Raw genomic sequence first — 19,535 nt, forward strand, 5'->3', positions numbered from 1 at the left:
GCATCAATTCTTCAGTGCTCAGCTTTCTTCACAGTCCAACTCTCACATCCATACATGACCACTGGAAAAACCATAGCCTTGACTAGATGGACCTTTGTTGGCAAAGTAATGTCTCTGCTTTTGAATATGCTATCTAGGTTGGTCGAAACTTTCCTTCCAAGGAGTAAGCGTCTTTTAATTTCATGGCTGCAGTCACCATCTGCAGTGATTTGGGAGCCCAAAAAAATAAAGTCTGACACTGTTTCCACTGTTTCCCCGTCTGTTTGCCATGAAGTGGTGGGACCAGATGCCATGATCTTCGTTTTCTGAATGTTGAGCTTTAAGCCAACTTTTTCACTCTCCTCTTTCACTTTCATCAAGAGGCTTTTTATTTTTAGTTCCTCTTCACTTTCTGCCATAAGGGTGGTATCGTATTATGCTTGGTGAAATAAATCAGAAAGACATTCATCACTTATATGAAGGATCTAAAAAAACAAATGTATATAACTAGAGAAACAGATTCACGGATACAGAGACAAACTAGTGGTTACCAGTGAGAAGAAGGAAGATAGGAGGGGAAAAGTAAAGGTAGGGGATTAAGAGGTACAGACTACACCGTGTATAAAATAAGGTACAGGGACATATTGTATAGGAAAATATAGCCATTATTTTATTAACTTTAAATATAGTATTATCTATAACAGTATTGAATTACTATGTTGTATACCTGAGACCAATATTGTAAATAAACTATACTTCAATTAAAAATAAAATGAAGTAACATTTCACATTACTAAATAATTTAATTTGCTGTATACTCTTGAGAGTCCCTCGGACTTCAAGGAGATCAAACCAGTCAATCCAAAAGGAAATTAACCATGAATATTCACTGAATACTGGTAAAGCTGAAGCTCCAATACTTTGGCCACTTGATGCAGAGAGCCAACTCACTGGAAAAGACCCTGATACTGGGAAAGATTGAAGGCAAAGGCGAAGGGGGCAACAGGATGAGATGGTTGGATGGCATCACTGACTTAATGGACATGAATTTGACCAAACTCTGGGAGATAGGGGAGGACAGAGGAGCCTGGCATGCTGCAGTCCATGGGGTTGCAAAGAGTTGGACATGACTTGGTGACTGAACAACAGCATATATTATTTACAAGAACTTACTCAGCAAAATAATCAATTATGACTCCACTGAAATACTGCAGTGTATGAACACATTTTCTATGCATTTAAACACATGATACTATTTTTATAAATTTGTTAATTCAGATAAAGCTAAAATTGCAAAATAAATGTCACTTATACCACAGTTTTTTAAAATAAATTTTGAAAAATCATACCTGAAAGGGCCCTTCCCTCTAACCTATTAGTGGCAGCTCTCCAGGATAAAGAGGAGAAGCAGCTGCTGTATCCCACTGCTTCCCTCCCTGGGCCCAGAAACACTTCTTTAGTTATCTCCCACACCCTGCAGGTCTAGGGCCTCAGGTGAAGGGCCAGTAGCTCACCAGAAACAGAAACCAAGTGGACTGATGCCCAAATGGACCACTACGGCTTCTGCCATGTGTATGTTAACTTGGGAACACCTGAGTAGGATTCAGTTTATGGAGCCCACCAGGCTCCTCTGTCCATGAGATTTCCCAGGCGAGAATACTGGAGTAGGTTGCCATTTCCTTCTCCAAGGGATCTTCCCAACCCGGGGATCAAATCCAGATCCTCCTGCATCTCAGGCAGATTCTTTAAGGCAAGCAAGTGCTCAAAAACCAAAAGAAGGTATGTCAAAGAGACACAGAAACCAACCTGAAAGCTCCCAGTGGCCAATGCCATGATAATTCCAACAATGAAATAATAACAATATAGTACTGAATCGTGACCCAAAGTATAAAAGAAATATACATACTGATATAAGTGATTGAAAAATAAATGAGGTAGAAGAGACACATCTTCCTTACAGAAGAACTCCAAGTAATATATAAGGAGTCCTTCTGTACTACCCAGAGAGGGATCCATATGGCATTGTCCTCTATCCCCATATCTTAAAGGGAAATTTTCATGATGTGTACAGTTCTCGGTGTCCTGTATATGAAAGAGGAGGATGTCCTCAAATTCCTAGCAGCAGGAACCCACGTAAGTGGTACAAACCTTGACTTCCAAGTGGAACATTGCATGTACAAAAGGCAAAGTGATGGCATCTATATCAGGAATCTAAAGACGACTTGGGAGAGGCTGACAGTTCATGCCATTGTTACCATTGAAAAACTGGTTGATGTGACTGTCGTCATCCTTCAGGGAAACTGGCCAGCAGACTTCACTGAAGTTTGTTGCTGCCGCCACTGGAGCTACTCCCCAGGTACTTCACTCCTGGAACGTACACTAATCAGATCCAGACAGCTTCTGGGAGCCTCATTTTTCTGGTGATATTACCCTAGGGCTTACCACCAGCCTCTTATATTAGCCTGTCTACCATCACTTTGTGTAACACATTCTCCTTTTTGCTGTGTGGACACTCATCCCCTGCAATGACAAGGGAGCTCACTCAGTAGGCCTGATGTAGTGGATACTGGTCTGGGAAGTGTTCTGCACAGTCTTAGTGATCACACAGGTCATGTCTGATCTCTCCTTACTCAGAGATCCTGAGAAGACTGAAAAAGAAGAGCAAGGCATGCTCAAAAGGCTGTGACTGGAGGCATTTCCAAGCAAATGAACTGCTCTAGCTACTGAGTTCATTGTAGCCTGAGGTTACAGGCTAGCCTGAAGGCAGGCTGGTGTCCTCTGTGCCTATTCAGTTGTTGCCTGCAGAACACTGGAGTGCTCAGCCTGCCACTGAAGACTGGTCTGAAGCTCCCACTAGTCAGGCCACTGAATGGGTGGGAACAATTACTGGGTGGTCTTAAGCTGTTCTTCCATAGGCTCTTAAACTGAAAACAGAGATAAGGTTGTCAGAAAAGAATCAGTTTTGAAACAAATAAATGAATAAAACTATATGTATGGACTTCCCTGGTGGTCCAGTAGTTAAGAATCCACTTTCTAGGGGCTTTCCTGTTGGCTCAGTGATAAAGAATCTGCCTGCCAATGCAGGAGAAACAGGTTCATTCCTGATCCAGGAAGATACCACATGCCACTGAACAGCTAATTCTGTGTGCTACAGGTACTGAGCCTGTGCTTTAGAGCCTGGGAGCCACAATTACTGAAGCCCATGCTCCGCAATAAGAGAAGCCACCATAGTGAGAAGCCTACACACCACAACTGGAAAGTAGCCACGACTCGCCACGACTAGAAGAAATCCTGAGCAGCAGCAAAGACTCCGCACTGCCAAAAATAAAATGCTTTGATTTTTTTAAAAAAAGAATCTACCTTCTAATGCAGGGGGCGCAGATTCCATCTCTGGCTGGTGAACTAACAGCCCACGTGCCACAGGGCAGCTAAGTCCACTTGCCACAACTAGAGAAGCCTGCACACCACAGTGAAGACCCAAGACAGCCAGAAAAAAAAAACACATAGATACTGTGCCTTCCAGGAGGTAGAGGCAGATATTCTTAAACTCAGTGACTTGCTCCCAGTGAACAGCACAGGGCAAGGAAGAACACCTTTCCCAAATGATGAAAGCTCACATCCTCAGTGATGCCGTGTGCATGTCACCCTGATACATATGATGAAAAGGGTGCTTCACCTCTGTGGCATTCTTCCCCTAAAAACATAACCTCAGTCTAACCATGGGAAAAGACAAATCAAGTTTGGAGGACATTTCTGCAGGAAATTTTGTGAGTACCTCAAGACTGTCATGAAAAACAAGGAAAGAATGAAATATTGTCACATCCTAGGGGAGCCATGTAAACCAAATGCAGCGTCGTGTCGTAGTCTGAGTCAGAACAGGAAGAGGACATTAATGGAAAAACTGGTGAAATCCAAATAGAGTCTGAAGTTTAATTAATAGCAATAAACCAAGGCAGTTGTTAATTTTAACAAATGTATCATGGAAATGTAAATGTAAACAGTGGGGGAATTTGGGTAAGGGATAAACAGGAACTCTTTGTCACTTTCTAGAAATCTAAAATTATCTCAAAATAAAAAGTTTATTTTTTAAAAAGTACTAACTGGATATGAGAAGGGATGGAAAGATGAGACCATCACTGCCCTCAGAATCTTCAGCCTGCCTGTAGAAGAGGCAGTTCAGTCGCTCAGTCGTGTCCGACTCTTTGCAACCCCGTGGACTGCGGCACGCCAGGCCTCCCTGTCCATCACCACTCCTGGAGTTTACCCAAACTCATGTCCATTGGGTCGGTGATGCCATCCAACCATCTCATCCTCTGTCGTCCCCTTCTCCTCCCGCCCTCAATCTTTCCCAGCATCAGGGTCTTTCAAATGAGTCAGCTCTTCACATCAGGTGTCATTTTTTGAGATTGAATCCAAGTACTGCATTTCCGACTCTCTTGTTGACTATGATGGGAGAGGCAAGACTACAGTAAATGCACTGAAGAGGAACATCCATCCTAGCTTGCCTGGGATAGTCCCGAGTATATAACTGTAAGTTCAGCATCATTATTAATTACAAGTACCCTCTTTTATTTCCAAAAGTATTCTGATTTAGACATTAAATTATATGATATTACCACCTAAAAGGCACAGGGTATGCTGTGGGGGTCAGAGATAGGAGGGGACATTTGTGATGGCATGGAAGAATGGATGGGAGTTATGAAGTGGAGAGAGATGTCAGAGAGCTAGGAGGGGAGGCAGGGTATGGTCCAGGCAGGGGCAGCTTCAAGAAGAAAGTCCCAGAGGTAGGTAAGACCCAGGGTGTGTTCTTCTCAAGACAAAGACATCTGAAATTAGAGAAAACTGAGGAAAATGGCAAACATGATTAAAAAGAAAGGATCAACTAGAGTTTTGGTTCAGTTCAGTTCAGTCACTCAGTCGTGTCCGACTCTTGGCAACCCCATGGACTGCAGCACACCAGCCTCCCTGTCCATCACCAAATCCCTCAGCCTACTCAAACTCATGTCCATCACATCAGTGACGCCACCCAACCATCTCATCCTCTGTCGTCCCCTTCTGCTCCTGCCTTCAATCCTTCCCAGCATCAGGATCTTTTCCAATGAGTTGGTTCTTCACATCAGGTGGCCGAAGTATTTCGGTGGAGTTTGAGCTTCAGCGTCAGTCATTCCAATGAATATTCAGGACTGATTTCCTTTAGGAGAGACTGGTTGGATCCCCTTGCAGTCCAAGGGACTCTCAAGAGTCTTCTTCAACACCACAGGTCAAAAACATAAATTCTTAGGTGCTCAGCTTTCTTTAGTCCAACTCTCACATCCATACATGACTACTGGAAAAACCATAGCTTTGACTAGACAGGACTTTGTTGGTAAAGTAATGTCTCTGCTTTTTAATATGCTGTCTAGGTTGGTCATAGGTTTTCTTCCAAGGAGCAAGCGTCTTTTAATTTCATGGTTGCAGTCACCATCTGCAGTGATTTTGGAGTCCAAAAAAATAAAGTCAGGCACTGTTTCCACTGTTTCCCCATCTATTTCCCATGAAGTGATGGGGCCATGAATTGGACATGGAACAACAGACTGGTTCCAAATAGGAAAAGGAGTATGTCATGAGAAACGCTGGGCTGGAAGAAGCACAAGCTGGAATCAAGATTGCCAGGAGAAATCTCAATAACCTCAGATATGCAGATGACACCACCCTTATGGCAGAAAGTGAAGAGGAACTAAAAAGCCTCTTGATGAAAGTGAGAGAGAGTGAAAAAGTTGGCTTAAAGCTCAACATTCGGAAAACTAAGATCATGGCATCTGGTCCCATCACTTCATGGGAAATAGATGGGGAAACAGTGGAAACAGTGTCAGACTTTATTTTTCTGGGCTCCAAAATCACTGCAGATGGTGACTGCAGCCATGAAATTAAAAGACGCATACTCCTTGGAAGGAAAGTTATGACCAACCTAGATAGCATATTCAAAAGCAGAGACATTACTTTGCCAACAAAGGTCCATCTAGTCAAGTTTTTTGACTAAACCAAGTCAGTCTATTCTGGTTTTTCCAGTGGTCATGTATGGATGTGAGAGTTGGACTGTGAAGAAAGCTGAGCACCGAAGAATTGATGCTTTTGAACTGTAGTGTTGGAGAAGACTCTTGAGAGTCCCCTGGACTGCAAGGAGATCCAACCAGTCCATTCTAAAGGAGATCAGTCCTGGGTGTTCATTGGAAGGACTGATGCAAAAGCTGAAACTCCAAAACTTTGGCCACCTCATGCAAAGAGTTGACTCATTGGAAAAGACCCTGATGCTGGGAGGGACTGGGGGCAGGAGGAGAAGGGGACAACAGAGGATGAGATGGCTGGATGGCATCACAACTCGATGGACATGAGTTTGAGTGAACTCCAGGAGTTGGTGATGGAGAGGGTGGCCTGGCGTGCTGCAATTCGTGGGGTCGCAAAGAGTCCGACACGAATGAGCGACTGAACTGAACTGAGCTGAAGGGGACCAGATGCTACGATCTTAGTTTTCTGAATGTTGAGCTTTAAGTCTAATCAAGGCTATGGTTTTTCCAGTAGTCATGTATGGATGTGAGAGTTGGACTGTGAAGAAAGCTGAGTGCCAAAGAATTGATACTTTTGAACTGTGGTGTTGGAGAAGACTCTTGAGAGTCCCATGTACTGCAAGGAGATCCAACCAGTCCATTCTGAAGGAGATCAGCCCTGGGTGTTCTTTGAAAGGAATGATGCTAAAGCTGAAACTCCAGTACTTTGGCCACCTCATGGGAAGAGCTGACTCATTAGAAAAGACTCTGATGCTGGGAGGGATTGGGGGCAGGAGGAGAAGGGGACGACAGAGGATGAGACAGCTGGATGGCATCACCGACTTGATGGACATGAGTTTGAGTGAACTCCAGGAGTTGGTGATGGACAGGGAGGCCTGGTGTGCTGCAGTTCATGGGGTCACAAAGAGTCGGACACGACTAGGCGACTGAACTGAACTGAAGCCAATTTTTTCACTCCTCTTTCACTTTCATCAAGAGGCTGTTCAGTTCTCCTTCGCTTTCTGCCATGAGTGTGCTCATTTGTATACCTGAGGTTATTGGTATTTCTCCTGGCAATCTTGATCCCAACTTGTGCTTCATCCAGCCTGGCATTTCCCATGATGTACTCTGCATATAAGTTAAATAAGCAGATTGATAAAATACACCCTTGATGTATTCCTTTCCTGATTTGGAACCAGTCTGTTGTTTCATGTCCAGTTCTAACTGTTGCTTCTTGACCTGAATACAGATTTCTCAGGAAGCAGGTCAGGCGGTCTGGTATTCCCATCTCTTGAAGAATTTTCCAGTTTGTTGTGATCCACACAGTCAAAGGTTTGGCATAGTCAATAAAGCTGAAATAGATGTTTTTCTGAAACTCTCTTGCTTTTTTGATGATCCAGCAGATGTTGGCAATTTGATCTCTGGTTCCTCAGCCTTTTCTAAATCCAGCTTGAACATCTGGAAGTTCACGGTTCACCTACTGTTGAAGCCTGGCTTGGAGAATTTTGAGCATTACTTTGTTTAGCGTGTGAGGTGAGTGCAGTTGTGCGCTAGTTTGAACATTCTTTGGCATTGCCTTTCTTTAGGATTAGAATGAAAACTGACCTTTTCCAGTCCCGTGGCCACTGCTGAGTTTTCCAGATTTGCTGGCATATTGAGTGCAGCACTTTCACAGCATCATCTTTTAGGATTTGGAATAGCTCAACTGGAATTCCATGACCTCCACTAGCTTTGTTTGTAGTGATGCTTCCTAAGGCCCACTTGACTTCGCATTCCAGGATGTCTGGCTCTAGGTGAGTAATCATACTATCATAGTTATCTGCGTCATGAAGATCTTTTTTGTATCAGATCAGATCAGATCAGGTCGCTCAGTCGTGTCCAACTCTTTGTGACCCCATGAATCGCAGCACTCCAGGCCTCCCTGTCCATCACCAACTCCCGGAGTTCACTCAGACTCATGTCCATCAAGTCAGTGATGCCATCCAGCCATCTCATCCTCTGTTGTCCCCTTCTTCTCTTGCCCCCAACCCCTCCCAGCATCAGAGTCTTTTAGTATAGTTCTGTGTATTCTTGCTACATCTCCTTAATAACTTCTGCTTCTGTTAGGTCCATACCATTTCTGTCCTTTATTGTGCTCATCTTTGCATGAAATGTTCCCCTGGTATCTCTAATTTTCTTGAAGACATCTCTAGTCTTTCCCATTCTATTGTTTTCCTCTATATCTTTGCATTGATCACTGAGAAAGGCTTTCTTATCTCTCCTTGCTATTCTTTGAACTCTGCATTCAAATGGGTATATCTTTCCTTTCTCCTTTGCCTTTCGCTTCTCTTCTTTTCTTAGTTATTTGTTAAGGCCTCATCAGACAACCATTTTCCCTTTTTCATTTGTGTTTCTTTTTCTTGGGGATGGTCTTGATCACTGCCTCCTGTACAATGTCACGAACCTCTATTTATAGTTCTTCAGGCACTCTTGTCAGATCTAATCCCGTGAATCTATTTGTCATTTCCACTGTATAATCATAAGGGATTTAATTTAGGTCATACCTGAATGGCCTAGTGATTTTCCTACTTTCTTCAATTTAAGTCTGAATTTGGCAATAAGCAGTTCATGATCTAAGCCACAGTCAGCTCCTGGTCTTGTTTTTGCTGACTGTATAGAGCTTCTCCATCTTTGGCTGCAGAGAATATAATCAATCTGATTTTGGTATTGACCATCTGGTGATGTCCATGTGTAGAGTCTTCTCTTGTGTTGTTGGAAGAGGGTGTGTGCTATGACCAGTGCGTTCTCTTGGCAAAACTCTTATCAGCCTTTGACCTGCTTCTTTTTGTACTCCGAGGCCAAATTTGCCTGTTAGTCCAGGTAACTTGACTTCCTACTTTTGCATTCCAGTTCCCTATAATTAAGAGGACAAATTTTTGGGTGTTAGTCTAGAAAGTCTTGTAGGTCTTCATAGAACCATTCAACTTAACTTCTTCAGCATTACTGGTCAAGCCATAGACTTGGATTGCTGTGATATTGAATGATTTGCCTTGGAAACAGAGATCATTCTGTCGTTTTTGAGATTGCATCTGACTACTGCATTTCAGACTCTTTTGTTGAGTATGATGGCTACTCCATTTCTTCTAAGGGATTCTTGCCCACAGTAGTAGATATATAATGGTCATCTGAGTTAAGTTCACCCATTCCAGACCATTTTAGTTCACTGATTCCTAAAATGTTGATGTTCAGTCTTGCCATCTTGTTTGACAACTTCTAATTTGCCTTGATTCATGGAACTAACATTCCAGGTTCCTATGCAGTATTGCTCTTTACAGCATCGGACCTTGTTTCCATCACCCATCACATCCACAGCTGGGTGTTGTTTTTGCTTTTGCTCCGTCTCTTCATTCTTTCTGGAGTTATTTCTCTACTCTTCTCCAGTAGCATATTGGACATCTACCAACCTGGGGAGTTCATTTTTCAGTGTCATAGCTTTTTGCTTTTTCATACTGTTCATGGGGTTCTCTAGGCAAGAATACTGAAGTGGTTTGCCATTCACTCTCCAATGGACCATGTTTTGTCAGAACTCTCCACCATGACCCATCCAGGCTAAATGAATTAGAACTTTATTGGGGCAGTAATTTATTTTCAAGCACACAGGAGGGAAAGTGAGCAAACCACCCTAAAATGAAAAACTTACAAAATTAATTTTCTTAAGAAAGATCCTTTTTTTGCCCTTATATATCTATTCTTTGCCTAACTTTTCCTGTACTCTCTCTAGGCCCTTTGATACACACTGAGTTCCAGCTCACCTAAGCTAACTCTAAAATGCATTGTGAGACCCCTCTAAACACTGGTATTGCCATTTACTAAGCTCTCAACTGATACAAGATTTAGCAGCTGCTTCCCTAGGCCTTGGGTGTCTGACCCCATCTGTAGTTCAGTCATGTGCTCTGCTGACTCAGAGCACACACTGGTCTTCTCTCCAGAACACTACTCCTTCACCCCATGTGGCATTCTTCATTATTGAAGTGTTACTTCAATAAGGCATAACCCCCAGGTTTTCATATGAACTCTGAATTTCAAAGAACAGAAAGGAATATTTTACAAAATCCCTGTTGCTCTTTCAGGGAAAATTTTTATTCTCAATAGCTTTTACTCTGAAAAGTAAACAGTATGATTCAGTTTCACTTTCTATTTAAGTACTTCAGCAACTAGCCCATATGCTGTTATATTCAGGCAATGGTGACTTAAAAAAAAAAAATCTTTCCATTTGAATAATTCCCTTCCCTTCGTATACTCAAACACTTAAAATCCTCACTAGGCTTAATATTTTAGTGGAATCTCTATAAGGTATTATTTAGCATCTTCTGCATATGGTCATGTCCAAATACTAGGTAATCTTCCTACTCATTAGGGAACAGGATCCATTCTCTATAAAGATTTACCTAAACTCAAGGAAAGTGATACCACTGTGAAGTTTGAAAATCTTCAAGAGTTTCACATTATAAGCCTGGCAGAAAAAAAGGAGGAAGGATGTCTAGAAGGCCACCTCTGTTGGGCTGAGGGTGGAGTGAGGAGCAGGGGTGACTTTCATCTGAAATGTGCCTAGAAAGGGCTGAATGAGGTTTAAACAGGCTCCTGGGGGCCTCTGAGGTGGAACTGGGTCACAGTACCTTAGCTGAAAGCAGTGGCACCAAGCTCTTCTCTCTCAATGAGCCTGCCTCGCCTCTGGTGGACCTATGGAGAAAAGCCTGCTTCAAGGTGCTAGTTTTCAGTTTGCTTCCCAGCACCTCTGCACTCATAACTAAAGCAAAGGAGAATATTGCATGACTTCAGAAGAAAGTCAGCCACCTTGCAACATCTTCAGGAAATTCTGCACTCCCCTAGGGCTTGCAAAACTCCCTGTGTCTTGCAGACCAAAGGCAAGATCTCAGTCGCCTAGCTCTAGTTTGCATAATTAAAGAAAGTGGAAGCTGGTTATTTTCTGGGTGACCCTTGACTCAACCAAGCTCACAGAGCCTATCACAAAAGTAAGACAGCATAAATTGAAGTGCTGTAGCAGTGAAAACTTTTATTATTTAGATGGGCAGGAAAAGCCAGGTCCCTGGATGGATACCCATCCGAGCCCTGACCTGCTAGAGTCATACAGCCAAGACAGTGTTCACTTAACTATAATGTTATTCGAGTTGGCATACAAACAACAATAAAATTTCATATCATAATTTGTAAGACATTTCAGAGAAACAGTATACTAATATCTTCTGTTATACTACCTATCTCCATTTTTTTTATATGGAAAGCATAGCCAGTGATTTGTTAACTCCCTCCCTCCCACATTCTTACCTCTTTATTTTCTTTCTCCCATTATCCTATTAACATATTATCCATCTTTCGGGGGAAAAATTAAAACTGAATTTTAAAACTGTATTCAATATGGCCACATGGTAGGGGAGAGAGTCCACCTTCAGAAGTCAAGCAACTCTACCTCTTTTCTGTATCGGCATCCAGATAGATTTCCTTTGCAAGAGTCTTGAAACTCTGGGAAAGGATATGAAAAGCGCTGCTGCTGCTGCTAAGTCACCTTCAGTCATGTCTGACTCTGTGCGACCCCATAGACCCCAGCCCACCAGGCTCCTCTGTCCCCGGATTCTCCAGGCAAGAATACTGGAGTGGGTTGATAAGCACTGGGCTGGTCTAAATCCCTGACTATAAGAAAGCACAGACTAAGACCCAGAGTTGACACAAGTTCAAGCCACTTTTAGCAGAGAGATTGCTAGAAACCAGGTTTCAAACTCATAGTCTATGGCAACAAAAAAGTTCAATGAGCTTTGAAGAGAGAGAGAGGAGCACAAAACAGGACTCTCTTAATCAAAACCCACCTGGGATCAGGGCAGCCGCCCTGTCTGGGTGAGCTAAACTGAGATTCCTCCACCTCCACCCCCACTTCCGTTTTAGAACAAGGGTCACTGCCACAAAGAGAGCTGAACTTGTAGACAGGGTTTGGATTTGAGTCAGAACAATTTGGTTTTAAGGCTCAGAAATTTTTGTTTGAAGCATCCAGGCTTGGTTAGAGGTTAAAAGATCATAGGGCCACCCAGCGGTCCTTGGTTTTCTAGAGTTTGGGAAAACAGCTCAGTTGCATTAGAAATTTCTCAGGGAAGACCTCTAGGACAGAGAAGGAATATTTACTAAGTGGAAGAAGCATTTGCTGAAGATCTTTCTAACCCATTTCTGAGAGTTTCAACTCAACAAACCAGCAAACACACATGTCACAACTTTGTTCTTTCTGTGATTAAAGCCTTGAGTTTTTTTGTGAAAAGTGAAATGCCAAGAAAGTGAGCTCGCTCATGTTGGTGAGAGAAGTAAGGTTCTGGGACATCTGGGTGGGAGGAGTGGGAGAAATAAGTTAGCATTACTATGAGGCCCCCAAATTAAAATTCTGGGTTAATTTATTTTTTAGGAGTATATGGAATTATCTGCCTGGATAAATGTCACACTCAGTCTTCAGCTTGTTCAGCTTCATGCCCTGGGATGGGGGTGGGCAGGCCTGACAGAGCAGCGTGGAGCTTTAGAGTCTCCCCTGAAACTGTTTCCTCACCACCACCCCCCCCCCCGCCACAGCCTGCATTCCTGAGGAGCACTTTGTTTTAATTAATTTTAATTGGAAGCTAATTACTTTACAATATTATTGTGGTTTTTGCCATACATTGACATGAATCAGCCATGGATGTACATGTGTCCCCCATCCTGAACCTTCCTCCCCATCCTATCACTCAGGGTCATCCCAGTGCACCAGCCCTGAGTGCCCTGTCTCATGCATCGGACCTGGACTGGCGATCTATTTCACATGTGGTAATATACATGTTTCAATGCTATTCTCTCAAATCATCCCACTCTTGCCTTCTCCCAGAGTCCAAAAGTCTGTTCTTTACATCTTTGTCTCTTTTGCTGTCTTGCATATAGGGTCATCTGAGGAGCACTTTAAAATCTGCCCAGCAGATGAAAACCTGTGCATGTAAGCACTTCCACTTACCACATCACTCTGTTTGAGACCCCCCAAATTCTATGTAATTATTTTATATTGTTAAGTTAATCATGTTCCCATTATGGCTTGCAATTGGAATTATCTTTTATTTTCTGTCTGGCTATTGATTGTGGGGCTTCCCTGGTGGCTCAGAGGTTAAAGCGTCTGCCTCCAACGTGGGATACCCGGGTTTGATCCCTGGGTCGGGAACATCCTGGAGAAGGAAATGGTAACCCACTCCAGTATTCTTGCCTGGAGAATCCCATGGACGGAGAAGCCTGGTAGGCTACGGTCCTCGGGGTCGCAAAGAGTCGGACACGACTGAGCGACTTCGCTTCACTATTCATTGTAAAAACTGATAAACATCTTTTACTATTGTGATTATGTAACTATTACTCAATACCACTGGTCAAAAGAAAAGTAATAGAATTCTGTATCACCAAAACTAGGATTTAACAGAAAAACCTGTAATCACTTTTTAAGACCCGGATGCATATCAGAATTATCTTGAAATTTTCTGAAAAATGCAAATGCCCAGGTATTGGCATTTTTTTTTTCTCCAGAGCACCAGCTATGTTTCTGATGAGTATTCATGTTCAAAAACAACTGGACTATACGATTATCTTTTACTTTTGTCTAGTTTGTTTCACTTTTTCTATTTCATATTCAGTGCTCCCAATTCATTTAGTTTATGTTTTCCAATTTCTCCATCTTTTTTTTTCTTGTTGTTCCTTATCAAACATAGTAGAAAAGCTTATATATATATATGTAATATGTATAATATATATATTTTAGAAAATATATGCATTTTTGCCTAACTAAAAACTTTATGACATTTTTATTTCATTTGTTTGACTTAATAGAATGCTAGATTTATAATTAAAAAATAGATATGCAACATATGCTGTGTATAGCATTGGGAACTATAGTCAGTATCTTGTAATAGCCTATAATGGAAAATAATTTCAAAAATAATATATGTGTATATGTATAACTGAATCACCTTGCTGTGTACCTGAAACACTGTAAGTCAACTATACTTCAATGAAATATATATATTAAGGAAAAAGAAATCTACCCAGGGCTTCAGAATCCTACACACTCATGCATTCATTTAACATATATTATTGAGCACTCACCATGGACCAGGCCTCCCCATCTGTGATTACTCACTGAGTGTGTTCCATGATGCCCTGTGCAGTTTCTCTGTGAGGTATGTAGGACTGTACTCTGTTCACTCCCTCACTCCCCCACAGAAACTTGTGGCCTACCTTGGGTTGTGAAACATTCAGTAAACTGTGAGCCTGGAAGGCAAATGGGAAAAGGCTGGGATTTGTGGCCAGGTTGGCCCAGTTGAAATCCTAACACTGGGGCTATTGGTAATAACTAGCTCGTTGATCATGGGTAGGTGGTTAATTTCTCTGAGCCTCAGCTTATTTGAAAATGGAAAATAATAAAAATACATTCCTCACAGGGTTATTTATTTAACAGGACTTAAAGATACAGAGATCAGCAATATTAGGTAAATACACAGAGGCCACAACATCAGGTAAAAGCTTTTAAGATTCAGCACAATTTTTGTTTTTATTGTAATACTTTTCAAAGTAAAGGCTGTACAAAATTCACAGCACTTACTTTGTACCCAAGTATTTTGCATAGATTAAATTAGTTCACTCTAAAACAACTTTCTGAGGAAAGCACAAGTATTACACTAATTTTCAACAAAAGATGTAACTGAGGCACAGAGAGGTTAAGCGATCAAAGTCACACAATTAGTAAGTGGCAGTATGAGGCTTCAAATCATGTTCATATGCATAGTTCAAGAAACTCAAAATATTCTACAAGGCATTATGAAAAACAGCCACCTTCTGCATTCCCTTCCCTGCCTTCCCACTCTGTATAACTAACATGCTTACAGAAGATGAGGATGTAAGTCTTGTACCACTACTAGAAACCACCACATACCTGACACTCCACATTTTCCCTCTTCCATCCTTTCAATATCATTTCTAATTAGAGTAATATTCAGTGTTTACATTTTTATCACCTATAATGCTATTACAGGCAGGCCATGCACTATGGTTTCTCATTCCTCCTTTTACAACTAGTAACTAGAATTAGTACTTGTCTTAGTTTTCTTAGTTTTTATGCATCTTTCACTAATCCATTACCAAACTCTCCACCCTGTTCATCTCCACTCCTATTTAAACACATCAGAAGTCTATCCATCCCTTGAACTCAGCTTTCCCAGAGCCTTTCTGTTCCAGTCTGCACAGGATGCCTCTAGTTCTGCTGCATAGTTATCTGAGGCATTCCTTTCATCACCTCTGTAAGTACATTTGCTTCTTACTTGGGCTAGTTCACCTAGGTTCTTTAAATTTTGGTAAATTCTTTAAATTTTCATTTGTGGTTTTTGTATCCTACTGAAGAAATATTTGCCTACTCCAGAGTTGTGAAATTTTTTCTCTTAAGTTTTCTTCTATATAAAAGCTTTATAATTTAAGCTTTACTTTCTTTACATTTCTGTTACTTTTTGTGCATGGTGGAAGGTTAGGGATAAGGTTGTTTCCATATAGCTATCCAGTTGATACAGCGTCATTTCTTGAAAAGATTTTCCTTTTCCCCACTGAAATACCTCAGACACTTTGTCAAAAATCACTGACTACAGAACTTCCTGGTGGTCCAGGGGACCACTGGTGCCAATGCAGAGGACACAGGTTCAATCCCTGGTCCGGGAAGATTCCACATGCCACAAAGCAACTAACCCATGCAGCACAACTGCTGAGCCCGAGTGCTGCAACAACTCAAGCCCGCACACCTAGAGCCTGTACTCCACAACAACTAGCCCACGTACCTAGAACCAGTACTCCGCAACTAGTTGCTACACCACACAAGAAGCCCGCACACCACAAAGAGTAGCCCCTGCTCACAGCAACTGAAGAAAGCCCATGTGCAGCAACGAAGTCCTAGCGCAGCCATAAATAAATAAATAATCTTTTTAAAAAAAGAAAGAAAAAAGAGCTATCTTTTAAAAAAAAGTCAACTTACTATACATGTTTGGGTCTGTTAACAACTCTCATTATCTTCTATTGACCCATATAATCTATCTTTATGCCAGTACCAAGAATGTCTTGACAACTGTAACTTTATAGTATGTCTTCAAATTAAGTAGTGTAAGACTTCCTTCTCTGTTCTTTTCAAAATTGTTTTGGCCATTTTAGCACTTTTGCATTACACTAGAAATTTTAGAATCAGCTTGATTATGATTGCATTGAATTTACAGGTCAGTTTGGAGAAATGGATGTCTCAGAAATACTAAGTCTTCAGATTCATGAACATGTCATACCTCTCCATTTATTTAGGTCTCCTTTACTTTATCTTAGCAGTGTTTTGTAATTTTTAGTATACAAGTCTCACATAAATCTTGGAAAATGTGTCCCTGAATATTTCATGTGTTTTTTTGAAATAATAAACTTTAGTTTTTAGAGCAGTTTTAGATTCATGGCAAAATCCAAGCACAGTGAGTTCCCATATACCCCACCCCCACATGCACACAACTACCCCACCTGAGTATTCACCCCTACCCAAGTATTTTTTATGTTACTGTAGTGTTAGTCGCTCACTCCTGTCCGACTCTTTGTGACCCCACAGACTGTAGCCTGGCAGGCTGCTCTGTACATGCGATTTCCCATGCAAGAATCCAGGAGTGGGTTGCCATTCCCTTCTCCAGGACATCTTCCCAACCCATGTCTCTCACAAGTGGATTCTTTTCCACCTGAGACACCAGGGAAGCCTTATGTTATGATAAGTGGTATTTTAAAGTTTTCGTCTCCAATTATTCATTGCTGGTATAAAGAAAAATAATTTTTATATATTGACCTTGTATCTTGTGAATTTTACATTAGTTCTAGCAGCTTTTCTATAGAATCAGAATTTTCTACAGAGTTAACCATGTCATCTGTAAATAATAGTATTTCTTCTTTGCCAATCTCTATGTCTTGCCTTATCACCCTGGATAGGATCTTCACAACAATATTAAAAAGTAAGTGGTGAAAAAAAAGAGCAGTGGTGGACTTGCCAGGCAGTACAGTAGATAAGAATTTGCCCGCCAGTGCAGGGGACACCGGTTCAATCCCTGGTCTGGGAAGATTTCATATGCCATGGAGCAGCTAAGCCAGAGAACCACAACTGCTGAAGCTGCAGGCTGCAACCACTGCAGCCAGTGTCCTAGGGCCTGTGCTTCACAAGAGAAGCCACCACAGTGAGAACCGTACACCACAATAAAGAGCGGCCCTTGCTCCACAGCTAGCGGAAGCGCCACGTGCAGCAGTGAAGACCCAGCTCAACCAAAAACAAATAGACTATTAAAAAAAAAAGGAATGACAGTGGTGAGAGCATTCATCCTTAGATCTTAGAGGGAAAATAGTCTTTCACTATTAAGAATAAAATGTAGGTTTTCATGGAAAACCTTTATCAAGTTGAAGAAGTTCCATGGTATTCATTTTACTGTAAGATTTTCATAATGGATGTTGAGTTTTGCCAAAAGGCTTTCATGCATATCTAAAAGATATTTTTTCTTTATTTCTGCTAATGTAAATTATACTTATTGATACTTAAAAACCTTGCATCCCTGGGATAAGTCCTACTGAATCATGACATATTTACCTTTTATTAATAATATATTGCTGTTTAATAGTTTGTTAAAGATTTTTGCCTGTTCCTAAGGGACATTGCTTTATAATTTTTTTCTTTGTCTGGTTTAATATCAGTCTCATAAAATGAACTGGAAAGTATACTATCCAATTCTATTTTCTGAAAGTTCTTCAGGGCTAAAGGATTGGTATTAGCTCTTAAATTTTTGGCAGAATTCACCAATAATACCATCTGGGCCTAGGAGTTTTCTTTGTGAAAACATTTCTTAATATGAATTTAATCACTTTCATTGATACATGGATATTCGGAAGTGTTTCTTCTTGAGTCAGTATTGGAAAACTGTCTTCCAAGGAATTTTTCCGTTTCATCTAAGCTGTCAAACATATTTGCACAGTTATTCATAATATCTTTTTATTATCTCCTTAATTAACAGGGTTTTAGTAGTGTTTTCTCTTTTTCTTATAGATACTGGAAATTTGTCTTTTTTCTTGATCATTCTATGTAATGTTGCAACTTTATTGATTTAAAAAAACCTAAATTTTTTTTTTATTTCCTTTCTTTTTCTGTTTTCTGACTTTTATTATTTCCTTCCTTCCACTTCCTTTGGACTCAAATTGCTTCTTTTCTCCTAATTTCTTAAGGTGAAAGCCTCAATCACTGATTGGAGAACTTTCTTCTTTTCTAAGCTATACATATCTACTAAGCTGTATCCCATGAATTCTGAAAAGTTTCTTCATCTTTATTCAAAGTATTTTAAAATTTCTTTTGTGATTTCTAATTTGATCCTTACATTATTTAAAGATATGCTTTTTTTTTTGTACCAAATTTCTTTGTTAATACTTTTAAATTCCATTCTTATTAGAAAACATACTCTGTATGATTGTAATGTTTTACGTTTATTGAGACTTGTTTTCTAATTCATAACATGCCTAATGCTGTTGTTGAGTAGAGTGTTCTGTAAATGTCAGTTGGGTCATGTTGGTTGATAGTATTATCATCATCATCCAAATCCCTACTGATATTGCCAGTTTATCCTATTATTTACTAAAGGAGGAATGTTGAAACCTCTAACAATAACAGTCGGTTTGTTAATTTCTTTATCAGTTTTTGTTGCATGTATTTTGAAGCTTTGTTATTGGATGTACACACATTTAGAACTGTTATGTCCTCCTGATGAACTGTACTCTCAACTTCTATGAGATGACCTTCTTTATTCCATATGAAATTTCTTGTTCTAAGATATCCTTTGCTATTAATATAGTCATGCTAGCTTTTTTCTGATTGGTGTTTGCATGGTATAACTTCCATCCTTTTACTTTTAATCTACCTGTGTATTTATATTTAAGATAGATTCCCTCTAGACAGAGCACAGTCGGGTTTTGTTTTTTTATCCTAACTGGATAAAAGTCTATCTCTGCCTTATAATTGGGGTATTTAGACCTTTATATTTGATAATAATTAATATGGTTGGGTTTAAGTATATCATCTTCATATTTGTTTTTTATTTTTTGTTTTCCCTTTTTGCCTGCCTAATTTTATATTAAGTATTTTTAGCACTCCAATTTATCTCCAATACTGATTTATCAGCTATGCTGCTGCTAAGTTGCTTCAGTCGTGTCCGACTCTGTGTGACCCCATGGACTGCAGCCTACCAGGCTTCTCTGCCCATGGGATTCTCCAGGCAAGAACACTGGAGTGGGTTGACATTTCCTTCTCCAATGCATGAAAGTGAAAAGTGAAAGTGAAGTCGCTCAGTCGTGTCTGACTCTTAGCGACCCCATGGACCGCAGCCTACCAGGCTCCTCCATCCATGGGATTTTCCGGGCAACAGTACTGGAGTGGAGTGCCATTGCCCTCTCCCTTATCAGCTATAG

At 40.8% G+C, this 19,535-nt stretch overlaps 1 protein-coding gene across 6 annotated transcripts in view; it reads left to right on the forward strand.

Annotated features, from left to right (window-relative positions):
- RPAP2 (RNA polymerase II associated protein 2) overlaps window positions 1–19,535 on the forward strand; it is a 127,401-nt gene that overhangs the window by 85,923 nt on the left and 21,943 nt on the right. Inside the window, exon 12 of one of the 6 annotated variants that reach the window (XM_010860443.1) lies at window positions 7,589–7,607. The exons of 4 other annotated variants lie outside the window; for them this stretch is intronic. The gene's annotated coding sequence lies outside the window, so the exon portion shown is untranslated. Of the gene's footprint in view, window positions 1–3,133; window positions 4,195–7,588; window positions 7,608–19,535 lie in introns of those variants that run through there. One more of the 6 variants, XM_010860440.1, reaches the window with a different exon arrangement.

The sequence above is a fragment of the Bison bison genome, unplaced genomic scaffold, assembly GCF_000754665.1.
Source record: "Bison bison bison isolate TAMUID 2011002044 unplaced genomic scaffold, Bison_UMD1.0 scf7180017864466, whole genome shotgun sequence".
Classification (NCBI taxonomy): Eukaryota; Metazoa; Chordata; class Mammalia; order Artiodactyla; family Bovidae; genus Bison; species Bison bison.